The following is a 13,529-nucleotide window of genomic DNA, read 5'->3' on the forward strand; positions in this document are numbered from 1 at the left end:
GTTATCACGTGATCTTTTGCCATTACGGTACCCATATCGCCTAGCGCTCCATACTGTAAGGACAATGATATCGATATCAGATGCCGGTGGGCCGGATTGTTTTTCAATCTGAGGAGACTACAGCCGAAGACGAAGTTAAAGGAAATTATTGTTTTGGTTACCAAGAGGATACCATCACCGTGAATGGCCAAACCCACCTGGCAGTGGACAAGATCACCTGTCTTGGCAGTAGCAGTCGCGTGCAGTCCAAAGCGATGATGAGACAAATGCCAGAATTGCCAAAGCAAGAGTGGCCTGTGGCATCTCACGAGCAAATGTGTTCAGTCCACAGAACTCACGGTACTAATTCAGTTCCCATAGTAAACCTATGTAAACACCATGATATTTAAAATTCAACAACTTAAAGATTGTGAGTGCTCATAATCAAACCTACATTTATAAGTATAGATGAAACCTATATTTATCGGTATAGATGAAATCTGGATGTCAGCTTTTGTGCAGATGAAAGGATATGAGCCGCGGCATTTTCTGGACCAGTATGTGTTTGAAACATGTGCTTTCAATTCCGCACCAAAGAGTCAGGTGCGAATTTTAGTAATGAGTGTTCCAAACTCAAGACGGTAAAAGGACTTAAATTCCATCAATAAAATAATGTCATTTTCAATGGGCTTCCTAAAGAAACTCATCTGGATATGATTTCAAGACAGAGTCCCAGACTCTGAGGTTTTCACGTAGACAGGAATATAGAAGAAATATCGCCTTGATGGTTAAATGATGACATATTTAGAACTTTAAAATCTCGGGGAAAACATACTATATCATTATTTATATATAGAGTATTGATCTGCCTAAATTTAGCCTGATAGTCATAAGTGAACTTTATAACTTGATTTTAAATTAGCCAGCATAATTTCATTTTATTTAATCACTTTAAGATATTTCAATGTATCTTACTAATTTAATATACATTCCACTCGAACGTAATAGTACTAATCTTTTAGGCATTTCACTTTTAATCTTCATATACACTTTTATTATTTTCATATATATATATATATATATATATATATATATATATATATATATATATATATATATATATATATATATATATATATATATATATATATATATATACATATTCATCTGTGTGTGTGTGTTTGTTTGTGTGTATTACAGGAGTGTAACGTTTTATCAATAAAGTAAGACGAAATCTCTGACAACATGAATGCACCTTATCGGTAATATAAATGAACACAAGGGAGTCCAACGGTAAGCTGATATAATACTGATATATTACTACCTCCTAACATGTTTTTGGAATATGACCCTGTGTCATCGATAGGTTCCATGGTGTAATGGTTAGCACTCTGGACTCTGAATCCAGCAATCCGAGTTCAAATCTCGGTGGAACCTAAGTTTATCTTTTTAATCCTAAAAATACCTTTTCTTAAAGTTTTATGTCGAACAGAAGACAAATGTACAATAGTAGAAGCGAGTATGAGAGGATACATTGTATGTACCTATTTAACGACATACAGTATTGCTTGGAAATGGGTTAGTGCGAAATATGAATCTAGTTTCGCAATAGAGTTGCAACCTAGTGCTCCTTGCTGACAATTCAATAATTCGCACTTAAAAAGGGGAATCTCGCAAATTCTTTGCAACTACATTACGATTTGAAAACAAAGATATCTTGTAATTTCGACTTTGATTTATTAATTGCAATTAAAGAATTGCGCAACGTAAACACATTTCCTTTATGTCTTGATATTGGCTGCGGACCGTTACCTCTTTCTCACTTTTCTCCGCGAGGAGTCAATTACACTGCACTATATGTGTTTCATTATGAATATATGCATATATTAGTCGATATCGATTTTAAATAGCGAATCCCTTTTCTATAACGTGACCTCTACCATGACAACACTGATACTGACCAGCACTCGATACCTTAGAAACTGTATTCGTACACATTTATTATAAATGTCACTAATGTGCAAAGTGATAAGAGGTACACTTTACGATCACATTGTTGTTATACAAATATGATCTTTTTCTTTTATAGTTGTTCTCTCTCTCTCTCTCTCTCTCTCTCCCACTCTGTGTATTCCAATTTAATGCGTTATGGACACGGATTCAAAGCATAAACCTTCTTGATGGAAACATTTTATATTGCGGACACCAAAAGTTTGTGTCCACAGGGTACTCACTGCTAAATTATTCCTCTGATTCACGTATATGATGGTGATAGGAAAAGAACAAACCTGCGTTGTAAAGTGTTTCCCGCCAAATGTGTGTATATTTATTTTTACTTTTCCATTCAGCAGCCAGTGTGTGCGAACCCGTCACACACATACATATTGCGGTTTGCGCATGTCCTTGCCATTGGATACTGGAATAGCTCTCTTCCTATTGAGTATTATCGCCTCGCTCCTACTACCTCATGCACATGTTTTAGCAAAACAGTAAAGAATACGCATATACTACAACCTACTAATAAGTTTTGAGAAGATGACCCGTTGTAACCGATAGGTTCCATGGTGTAATGGTTAGCACTCTGGACTTTGAATCCAGCAATCCGAGTTCAAATCTCGGTGGAACCTAGGTTTTTTTTATTTTTATTCAAATACTTTTCTCAAAGTTTCATGTGGAACAGGAGGCGAATGTACAGAAGAAGAAGAAGCGACTTACAGCCCCTTACTTACAACTCAGTAATTCGTACTTACAACTATATATTACCTAAATCCTCTTCAACAACATTACAATTTTTGCACTTAGAAATTTTGTAATTACGACTTTGTTTTCTTAATTTTTCACTTACCGTCAAAGGACAAAGATAACCTAGAAATTGAAATCTTGCGTTGTCGGACCGCTCCAGTGGCCTAGTGGTTAGAGCGCCCGCCTCGGATGCGGGAGATCGTGGGTTTAATCCCCGGCCGAGTCATGCCAAAGACTTACAAAAATGGTACTAACAGCTACCTCGCTAGGCGCACAGCATTAAGAGGTTAGTTTTAGGACTGGTCGGCCTGGTGTCAGGATAATGTGTCTGTGTGGTACATCATGCTACATGTCTGCAGCATGATGCCCCAGTGCTAGACATCACTATAAACTGCCACATTGCAGGCATCGTAGCGATATGACTGAATTTATTTTAAAGCTACGTTAAAAATCTAAATCGGACACACACGTTGTCGGAAATATGGCAGGCATATATGGAGGTGGATTACCGAAATAATTATATGCGTGTATTTCCTAATCTTCCATGATGCATTATTGTAAATGGCTGCTTGCAAGTGCTACTTTCATAATTCTATCAATGTATATTGTATTTTCATTGATGCAAATTGTACGTGGCAGTTTGTAAGTGCTACTTTCCTTCTGCATTATTGTAAATGACTGCTTGCAAGTGCTACATTCATAATTCTAGTCAAGAATTTTCTAATTTTCATTGATGCAAGCTGTAAATGGTTGCTTGCAAGTTTTTCGATCAACTTTCCTTCTGCGTTATTGTATCTTGCGATTTGCCGACAACTGAATTGATTCCGTAGTTTGTCGTATGACAAACGCAATGTCAGTTACTACAAACTTTGTATATTCTGTTTCTGAACTTTACAATTACATCATTCCAACTGCTGTTTTCATACAGATTTGGTCCTGCAACAATGTAAATACTAAGTTTTATCAGTATCGTCTTTGTCGTCCATCTCGTGTCTCTCTAAATTTCTAAATTTTTTCCTTTACGGCATTCATTTTATGTCGATAACTCTTTCACTCCCCTTTTTTGAGGTGTACATTACCAACACAGTTTTAATCGTCTCTAAAACCATATGCTTTCTCGAAGATCTATGCGATTTATAGCACCTTACGAGAACAAAAACGCATACACTACAACAGGGTGGTCCATCTTTTTCAACCCCAGTTTTGACGCACTGAAGTATTTACCTTCAAAGTTTAAGAAATCTACTTCTTAGTGTCATCTCTCATTACTTGGAAACATTAGTTATTTTAGCAAAGTAAGGATCAGAAATGACAATGATATATTCCCTCGTAATCTTCTTAACGAGTATTCATCGGACGAACCCTGGTTGTAAGGATTGTATTGTACGTCACCCATTTTGACGCACCTCACAGACGTCTTTCTTTTCCTGTGATAATATTGTACATAAGCTCCCGCGAAAATAAAATAATTCAGATCAACATCAATAGCACATAAAAAAGTTTATAGGTAAAATGACATTAAAAACAATTAATCATTCCTTACAGGTGTTATTATTCTTATCATGATCTTCATTTTGGAACATATTTTGCCGCAAAAAAACCCCAAATAATCAAACTGTGGAAAATCATGTTCGTATCATGATAAAAGTATTTACTTGCGATTAGTATTATTAGATTTAGTGTACAGTTGTTCTCAAATACTTAATTTGCATTGTTAATGTACGGAACCTTAACCTTTGAATGTATTTATATATATAAAAAACAAAAACAAAAAACAGCTTTAAAACTACTTTGCATCCATTAAAACATTTGTCTCTAAAACTGAAAATAATCAGAGACAAAAGATTTTACAGGAGATTTTACTTTTATTTTTTGTAATTCTTGCCATTATCAAACCAATTAAAATTAATAATTTGGTTCAAGAATTTTGCAAATATAAAGATAGGACTCTTAGGATGTAATTATTCAGCTGCTCTTTGTCATATTAAAGATTTAAGAAAGAAGCTTTAAAGATATTTTGAAATATGAATGTTGCGGTCGATGAGTGTGTTTTGGGACAGTCTTCAGCAAGTATCAACAAAAGAATAAACTCTAATGATCTTGCTCGATAATTATACAGGGTAGAATTTTACAGATCGCTGTCTTTTTATTTGGTTTTGTTCTATTTAATCGCCTACATGTATCATGGGTAGTTGAGGTTGTTTTGGGACAGTCTTTTGCTGTCCTAGGGTAGTCATGGTGTCTTTTATTTGGTGATAATTACCAATATGGGATACACTATATATTTTAAAAAACTCTCCTGATCTTACTCGATAATTATACAATCCAGGATTTTACTGATCACTGTCTTTTATAAGGTTTGATTCAATATAATGGTATACATGTATCCTGGGTAGGTGAGAGAGTTTTCGGACAGTCTTGAGCTAGCCCCATTACTTTCAGGGTGACAGATACAAAAATTAAACTATTGAATGTCTACTTCCTGCATACGTTGTTGGAAATAATCAAACATAAAATTTGCTGGACAGATTTGGGGAGGCAAACAAGTGTTAAAACATTGCCTAAACTTTTAGAACACGTTTTGCTTTAATATTCTTTAAAGGAATTGCCTATGAAAAGCTTGAGGACGCATACATTATGGTCAACAAGTGTTGCTTGCTTGACTTTGTGTTAGGTAAAGAACCGAGAGTCTACCATTTTTCTATTAGATGGCTTGTCAAATGGTCAAATGCAGGAATAGGTTGCAGATGTGCCTTAGATATCTTCTGATTGGGATTTCCTACCATTTGACAAGTGTAAGATGAGCTAAGGTACTTCAAAACATCACTTTAATTTTCAGCAAATAAAAACGATTCAGGATCTTGTGATAAGTCTTACTGACACCAAATGACCAGCTTAAGGGGTTTTATGGGCTATACTATGCATGTCCTGTCCATATGCCTTCGGAACAACACTTTCACCAGCAGGTGCATCGGTTGCCGCCATTTTCTCATAATGAACCCATTTTTCACAAAGTAATAAACTGGTACTTGTGTGGCTTTAATTTTTAAAACCGAGACTTGTATCTTCTCTGAGGAATACTACTTGGTGGCCTATAACTCACATTAAACTGACTTGCATACTTATAAAGTAGCTGTTACTTTCTGCTCAGATATCTTACAACTGCAGTCAGAAATTGGCTAGTGGTTTCTATTATTCTGTGAAGAAACTAACTTACTTGTGAATCTCTCTCTCTCTCTCTCTCTCTCTCTCTCTCTTTGCTGAGTGATTAAGACATTTAAATTATGGAATATACCTTGTCCATTGTTCGAAGGCACAATTACATTAGGGAAAGAGGCCAAATGTAGAATTTCATCTCAGGTTCATAAATAAAATAGTTTTGTGAGGGTCAATGTATCAGATATAACTAATTAGCAAATAAAATATAAACATTTTCATGGGTTTTTGCTCAGAGCAAGAGCAAGGAACTTTCTTTATTGCCCGCAAAATAAATTCTCCGAAAAGTCAGCATTTTTGTACAGTGTATATATTGAATACAGATCCAACTCAAGGGTTCTACGTATGAGAGCAGGTAAGACATCCGAAAAGCCATATGGACGTCATAGAAAAATCAAGAAAAAGTATCCAAACATCTATATGTCGCGTGGTGGATAGCTTATCAAAGGGTTAGAGGCCAGAATGGGTGTCCGGGGACCCATAGGTTATTGAATGAGACAAGAGACCCTTTTCCGTACTACTAGTGGATTTCATAGAAGAAATATAAAAAACTATGTATAAGAGAATATTGTTTACAGATGATTAGTATGTATTACTGGGTGAAATTTGGAAACTGCACTAAAGACTCACATGTCTCAGTTACATGTAACATTGTTTAATTTTATCTAAATTCTAATAATGAACATGTATCTACACTTCTCAGATGTGAATCGATACCATTATCATAATCAATTAATTTAGAGCCACATTCAGCGTTTTCTTTGATGTTTCTTTTACAAAAGTTAATCAGAATGTACTTTATACCTTAAACAACAAAGATACTTCATTTGCCTTCTAAAAATTGAATAAGAATATTCCCAGTCGGGTTACAGTTCTTTTCATATTTAGTGTCAATATAATTACAACTCGTGACGTGTTCCCACTGCATAGTTACACTTCCTGTATACATAAGATAAGGCAACTATGTACACTGATAGATACAAGCCTGGGGCAATCTGATTAAATTCAAATCTCCTCTGTCTTAACGTGAAGATCTGAGAGCGACCGCTAAGAGGTCATATTCTACTAATTTTGGAATTAGCCAATGGAAATGCAGCTTTCAGAAATTTTAAATTTCCAATCTTTCGGCCCACCACGACGATCTTTAGCACACCGCACAGTCTCCGAAACGCGAAGGTGTAAGACTTCATCTGGTTGGCTGGTAAAATTAGCGATTTTGCTAATAACATAAGTCATCAGAACAGAGAGGTTTCAGTAATGGCGGCCATAGGTGGAAGCTAGTAAAGTGGGCTCTGTAGATTTTGGCAGTTATAAGTGGTTATTTTTACAGTGAAATGGTTCATACTTGTTGGGATTATGTGTGAATATTCAAGGAATGCAGGACATACAACATTATTGGTAGATCTTAATCAATTTTGAAAAAAAAATGTGTTTTTGCACTCAAAATTCAAATATGATGGAATAGAGATGGAAGTTTAGTGGTGCAGTTTTGAGACATTCCCTACCTGATCTGTTTGACTCATTTACTTACTTCAGTGTAGTTTGCCTTCAACTGTAAGAGTTGTTTGGCACATGGTGAGTAATAAATGTCAGTGTCACAACTGAGTAGTGAGAAAAAATTAGTCCAAACAAGATTATCTACAAGTATGAGTGGAAAGAAAGATCAAGGCAAGCAACAAATAAAAACCAGATTACAGAGTGGCACCCTAATGGAAACATCTGACACAAGTATGAGTGAATCAACCTTGAGTACAATTCAGCTGGACTTGGACGAAATAAAGCAAAGTCTCAGAGGGAGCATTTCAAAAGCAGATTTTACATCTGCTATTGCTGACTTGGTGAAAAAAGATGACCTAATAGAAATTGTTACAACTATTGTGAGGAAATTGTTAGAGAATGTGAAGGAAGATCTGAGAAAGGAGATAGTAGCAGAAAGTGAAAGGGTAGTAAAGGAGAGGACAGGAGAGTTGATGGATAGGGTGGATTCACTGGAATTTGAAAACCACCAGTTGCTAGAAAAATTACAGGAAGCAAAGAAGGAAAATGATAAAATGAGGATTGATATGAAAGATTACGAGAGGAGATCAGAGCAAGCAAGTGCAGCTTCAAACCAATCCGAACAATATTCAAGGAAGCTGAACATAAAAGTTTTAGGGCTGGAGGAGGAGGAAAATGAAAATCTGAGAGAGAGAATTCCGAAATTGGTGAAGGAAGTTACAAAAATTAATTTAGATAACAGGGACATAGTGGCTGTGCATAGGATTCCAGGTAGACAGGGACAACCAAGGCCAGTGATTGTCAGATTTTGGAGTCTGGATTGTAAACTTCCAATTATCAAGAAGAGGAAGGATTTTCTGCAGTACAAAGGAGTTAGACTGGTAGAGGATGTAACCAGGCTGAATACTGAACTTATCAATAAATTATCTAGGCATCACGAAATTGACAGTGCATGGTATTTTAATGGATCTGTGTATGGTAAAACCAAATCAGGAAAAAGGATAAAATTTGACATCTATGATGAAATTGATGAGAAAATTAGATTATAAGTGTAATATGCAATTCTATGAACTTATGAAATTGGCCGAATAGGTATGTGAACTTTCGTTTTTATACTCCTTTTTCTACTCTAATTTGTTTTAATATTTTGTTTATAAGACATTTCTTTCCCTCACCAATTTTATCCTTAATTAATAGGTTTGTTTATTCGCTGGTCCACTGTTATATCTCTCCCTAATAAATTCCCTCACTAGTTTATAAATCATCTTTCACTCTTATACTCTCATATACACATTTACTCAGTTGTTTACTCACTTTTCTCAACATTACTCCTCCACGATAAATCTCTCAGTCTCACTTTTTTTGCTAATACATTCAATCACCCAACTCTCCCATGTATGCGCTCTTTCACCCTTTCTTTTTCTTCCCTTTTACCCCTTTTTTCATTCATTAAGTTGTAATTTATATTCTTTTTAATCTGTGCTGTTTGGTTTACAAAACTGTCTTAGCTCCGGAAAGGTCTGTCAGAGGTGCATAAGAGTTATCGCAAATGGAGTTGTTTCACTTGTTGTCCATAGTATACTGTATCAATGTTAAACGCAGCCAAAGCTACAGCATTTACTGTAACACCATGGATGATTTTATTATGGATGTTTGTATTCTGTGTGAGTGTGAGTGTGAAAGCCATGCATATGATAAACTCAAGGTGATAATTACTTCATACATTCCTGTACAAGAATATGTATGTGTAAAATTTCTGCTGTTTTCATGGATAATAACATAAAAATTATATCTATTAATGTTAGAGGCCTGCAAGGTTCAGTCTTAAAACGAAGGGATATTTTCCACTGGGTAAAACAAAAGAATGTATCTATAATATGCTTGTAAGAAACTCATAGTACAAAGAACGATGAAATATATTGGGCAGCTGAATGGGGATACAAATGTATATTTAGCCACTGCTCTAGTAAGAGTGCTGGGGTTGCAATATTTTTTAGAAATACTTTTGAATTTATAATCCATAGAGAAAGATGTGACAGTCAAGGGAGATTTATTATTTTAGATATTACAATTAATGGCAACAGAATAACCCTCGTGAATTTGTATGGTTATAATGAGGATAATCCTAGCTTTTTTAGAAAGTTAAAGGAGGAGACTTTATTTTTTGAGAACTCATCAATTATAATGTGCGGAGACTGGAATACTGTTCAAGACTTAGATTTGGATACTTATAATATTTTACATGACAAACACCAACAGTCTAGGGCAGCGATTCAAGACCTGAAAAACGAATTGGAATTAATTGATCCCTGGCGAAATTCCAACCAAGACTTAAAGATGTATACCTGGAGGCAAAAATCTCCCTTGAAACAAAGTAGACTAGATTACTTTCTTGTATCGGATGACATTCATATGAATACAGCTGATGCATGTATCTTACCAGGGTACAAGACTGATCATTCAGCTATTGTTTTGAGTGTGGCGTTTTCAACGTTTCCAAGGGGAAAAGGATATTGGAAATTTAATAACCAACTGTTGAGGAACACTGAGTATACTGATTTGGTCAAAAAGTGTATAACTGACACTGTAAATGAATATTATGTAGGGGAAAATAAAGATGACTCTCTCCATGTTTCTCTTTCCTGTAACGACCAAATGTTCTTTGAAATTTTGAAAATGAAAATAAGATCTGAAACTATATGTTATTCTATTAGGAAATCAAAAGAGAAACGGGAAAAATTAAAGAAAATTGAGCAGGAAATAATAGAAATTCAGGGGGGACTGTCGAATAACATAAATGAGGAAATTCTGGAAAATTTAGAGAGAAAAAAAGCAGAATTAGAGGAATCTAGGAAAAAATACATAGAAGGTGTTATATTAAGATCTAAAGCAAGATGGTATGAATTTGGGGAAAAAAGCACAAAGTACTTTTTAAATCTTGAAAAAAGAAACTATGTTAATAAGACAATAAAGGAAATTATTTTAGATGATGGGACAAATATATCTGACCAAATAGATATTTTAGAAGCACAAAAACAGTTTTATATGGAATTGTTCAAAAGTAGAATAGCTCAGCTTGATGACGAGGCTACTCAAGAAACTCGAAATAGATTTTTTGATCACAATATTAAACTTAGTCGAGAGGAAAGAGAATCATGCGAGGGTCTGCTTACAATCAATGAATTCGGTATGTCTCTAAAACGGATGGAAAATGGAAAAAGTCCTGGCTCGGATGGATTCACTGTAGAGTTCTATAAATTCTTTTGGAAGTCTCTGGGGGGATTTATATGTAGATCAATAAATTACGGATATACTGTAGGAAAACTTTCAGATTTTCAGACTCAAGGAGTCATCACATGTCTACCAAAGAAGGAAAAAGACAGAAGATATTTCAAAAACTGGAGACCTATATCACTTTTAAATACTGATTATAAGATTGCTTCGGGAGCAATTGCAGCTAGGATTAAAAAGGTTCTTCCATCAATAATCAGCGATACTCAGAAAGGATATATGAAGGGTAGATTCATTGGAGAAAACACCAGACTATTATATGATATCATGGACCAACTTGAGAATGAAAACAGATATGGTTTATTATTGTTAATGGATTTCGAAAAAGCCTTTGACTCAATTAACTGGATCTTTGTGGAAGAAGCTCTACAATCTTTTAATTTTGGTGATTCCGTTTGTAAGTGGTTTAAACTGTTTTGTAATGACTCTAATAGTTGTGTTATAAATAATGGACATATGTCATCTTTTTTTAGACTTGAAAGAGGATGTCGTCAAGGAGATCCCCTTGCACCTTATTTGTTTATCATTGGGGTTGAGATTTTAGCTATAACTTTAAAGCAAAACGTGGATGTACGGGGAGTAATCTTTGACGCCAGTGAATATAAATTGGGTCAGTATGCCGATGACGCTTTTATTCTTCTTGATGGATCTAGTTTTTCTCTTGAAGCAACTATGAATATCTTGCAAGGTTTCTCTCTATTATCGGGACTTAAATGTAACATAACAAAAACAAAAGCTATTTGGATTGGAAACAGGAAATTTTCTAATGAAAGAATATGTCCCGAAATGGGCCTAATTTGGTCCTCTTCGAACTTTACACTCCTTGGCATAGAATTTTCTCCAGATTTACAACAGATGGTGGAAATTAATTATATGAAGAAATTAACAAAGGCAAAACGAATACTGGCAAGCTGGAGTCAAAGACATCTGTCAATAGTTGGTAAAGTAATTGTTGTAAAGACTCTTGTTCTGCCCATATTCATACATCTTTTTTCAGCACTTCCTAACCCATCAGCAAAAGTTGAAGCAGAACTAAATCGCATGTTATTTAAATTTGTATGGGATGGAAAAGTAGAGAGAATAAAACGTGATATACTAGTTTCCCCAGAAAACGAGGGAGGACTAAATATGATACACATATTTTCATTCATTAGGTATATTAAGATAAGATGGGTTAAAAGATTGCTGGAAAAGGAAGATGGAACATGGCAGAACTTAGTCAATACAACTATACTCAGAAATAAAAAGGATATTTGGAATTTAGGGAGAAGGAAATTAGAAGAATTTAGTAAGTTCATTAAAAACAGTTTTTGGAGAGATGTAATTTTGGCAGTATCTAAATGGAAAGAAGAACCGCAAAGTCCTAACGAGTATCTATCCATGAGTATTTTAAATTTTGTCCCCCCTAAAATGATTTATCAATACAAATCCTGGACAGAAGCTGGTTTTGAAATTCTGAACGATCTAGTAGATGACCACGGTAATTTAATACCTTTTGAGATAATAAAACAAAAAACTGGAACCGATGATTTCTTGAAATACTTCTCCTTAATATTCAGAATTCCTAAAGCATGGAAAGATGCCATAAAAAACCATCTAGTACATAATAATTTTGATAAGCAGGAGGATAAAATAACGAACTTGCGAAAACAAGATTCACCCAAGTATGTTTACAAAGATCTTTTACAGGAAACTAAAAGGCAACACACTGCGAAGCAAGAAGCTTGGATGCAAGTATTTAATAAAAATATAAGTAGTGAGGAGTGGTCTGATATATACAGCCGGGCAAAACGCTGTACCAAGGATACCAAGTTGATCTCTTTTAACTTTAAATTAATCCATAGAATAATCGCTACTAATGATTTTCTTAAAAGAATTAACATATTTGATGACAACAAATGTACTTTCTGTAAGAGTGAAACTGAAAGTATTGAGCATCTCTTTTATGACTGCAGTATTACTTCACAGTTTTGGTACCGTTTTATTGAAGATTTTGCACCTTTTTGCCCAAATATTGTATATCTGTCCAAAAAAGAAACATTTTTAGGAAGTGAACAACTGGACAGTTTGGGTAATTTTCTGCTTATTTTGGCAAAATATTATATTTATACTTGCAGATTCAATATGAAAAATCCTTCTATTTTTGCCTTCAAGCAAATAGTTGCAATGCATAAGAACATTGAAAAATACAATGCTAAGGTAAATAAAAAACAGGACCAATTTCTTCAAAAATGGACCTCAACAATGAACATTTAATTTGTCTCTGTCTTGATGGTAAACAGGAACAAAATATTGTAATATCACAAAGGCCATGTCACCTAGATTGTGTGCCATATGCATGTGTATATGCGTGTGTGTGTGTGTGTGTGTGTGTGTTTTCTTTTTTACTTTCTCTGTAGATTATATTTATTATCCCTAGATTATCTGATAACCAGAAATGTTTGATTGTAAGGTGACCTTGGGATGGTTCCCCGACCCATTGGTCAACCTATTACGGGGTTAATAAAACAAAAAAAAACAAAAAAAAAACAAACAAACAAATAAGTCATCAGAACATGGCCACTAAATGACCGCTGTCAGAACTTGGCGTAGAACAGTGGAGACACTTGTTACAAGTGTCTTGTCGACACATGCTACAATGGTTCCATGGTGTAATGGTTAGCACTCTGGACTTTGAATCCAGCGATCCGAGTTCAAATCTCGGTGAAACCTTGAATATTATTTTAAGTTCTTTCTTATTTACATTAATTTAAAGACTTTATTTTATTTCTGTAAATCCTAATGCGAAAGATGAGGTGGGTGTA

The 13,529-nt window shown here is 34.8% G+C and overlaps 2 non-coding genes across 2 annotated transcripts; both read left to right on the forward strand.

The window, feature by feature from the left end:
- Window positions 1-1,344: 1,344 nt before the first annotated feature.
- Trnaq-cug (transfer RNA glutamine (anticodon CUG)) lies at window positions 1,345-1,416 on the forward strand. Its single transcript has one exon. It is a non-coding gene; the product is annotated as a tRNA-Gln (tRNA).
- A 1,118-nt stretch (window positions 1,417-2,534) lies between these two features.
- Trnaq-uug (transfer RNA glutamine (anticodon UUG)) lies at window positions 2,535-2,606 on the forward strand. Its single transcript has one exon. It is a non-coding gene; the product is annotated as a tRNA-Gln (tRNA).
- The last annotated feature ends 10,923 nt before the right edge of the window (window positions 2,607-13,529 follow it).

Source organism: Sinohyriopsis cumingii, chromosome 17 (assembly GCF_028554795.1).
Source record: "Sinohyriopsis cumingii isolate HCF-2022 chromosome 17, ASM2855479v2, whole genome shotgun sequence".
NCBI classification, from domain to species: Eukaryota; Metazoa; Mollusca; class Bivalvia; order Unionida; family Unionidae; genus Sinohyriopsis; species Sinohyriopsis cumingii.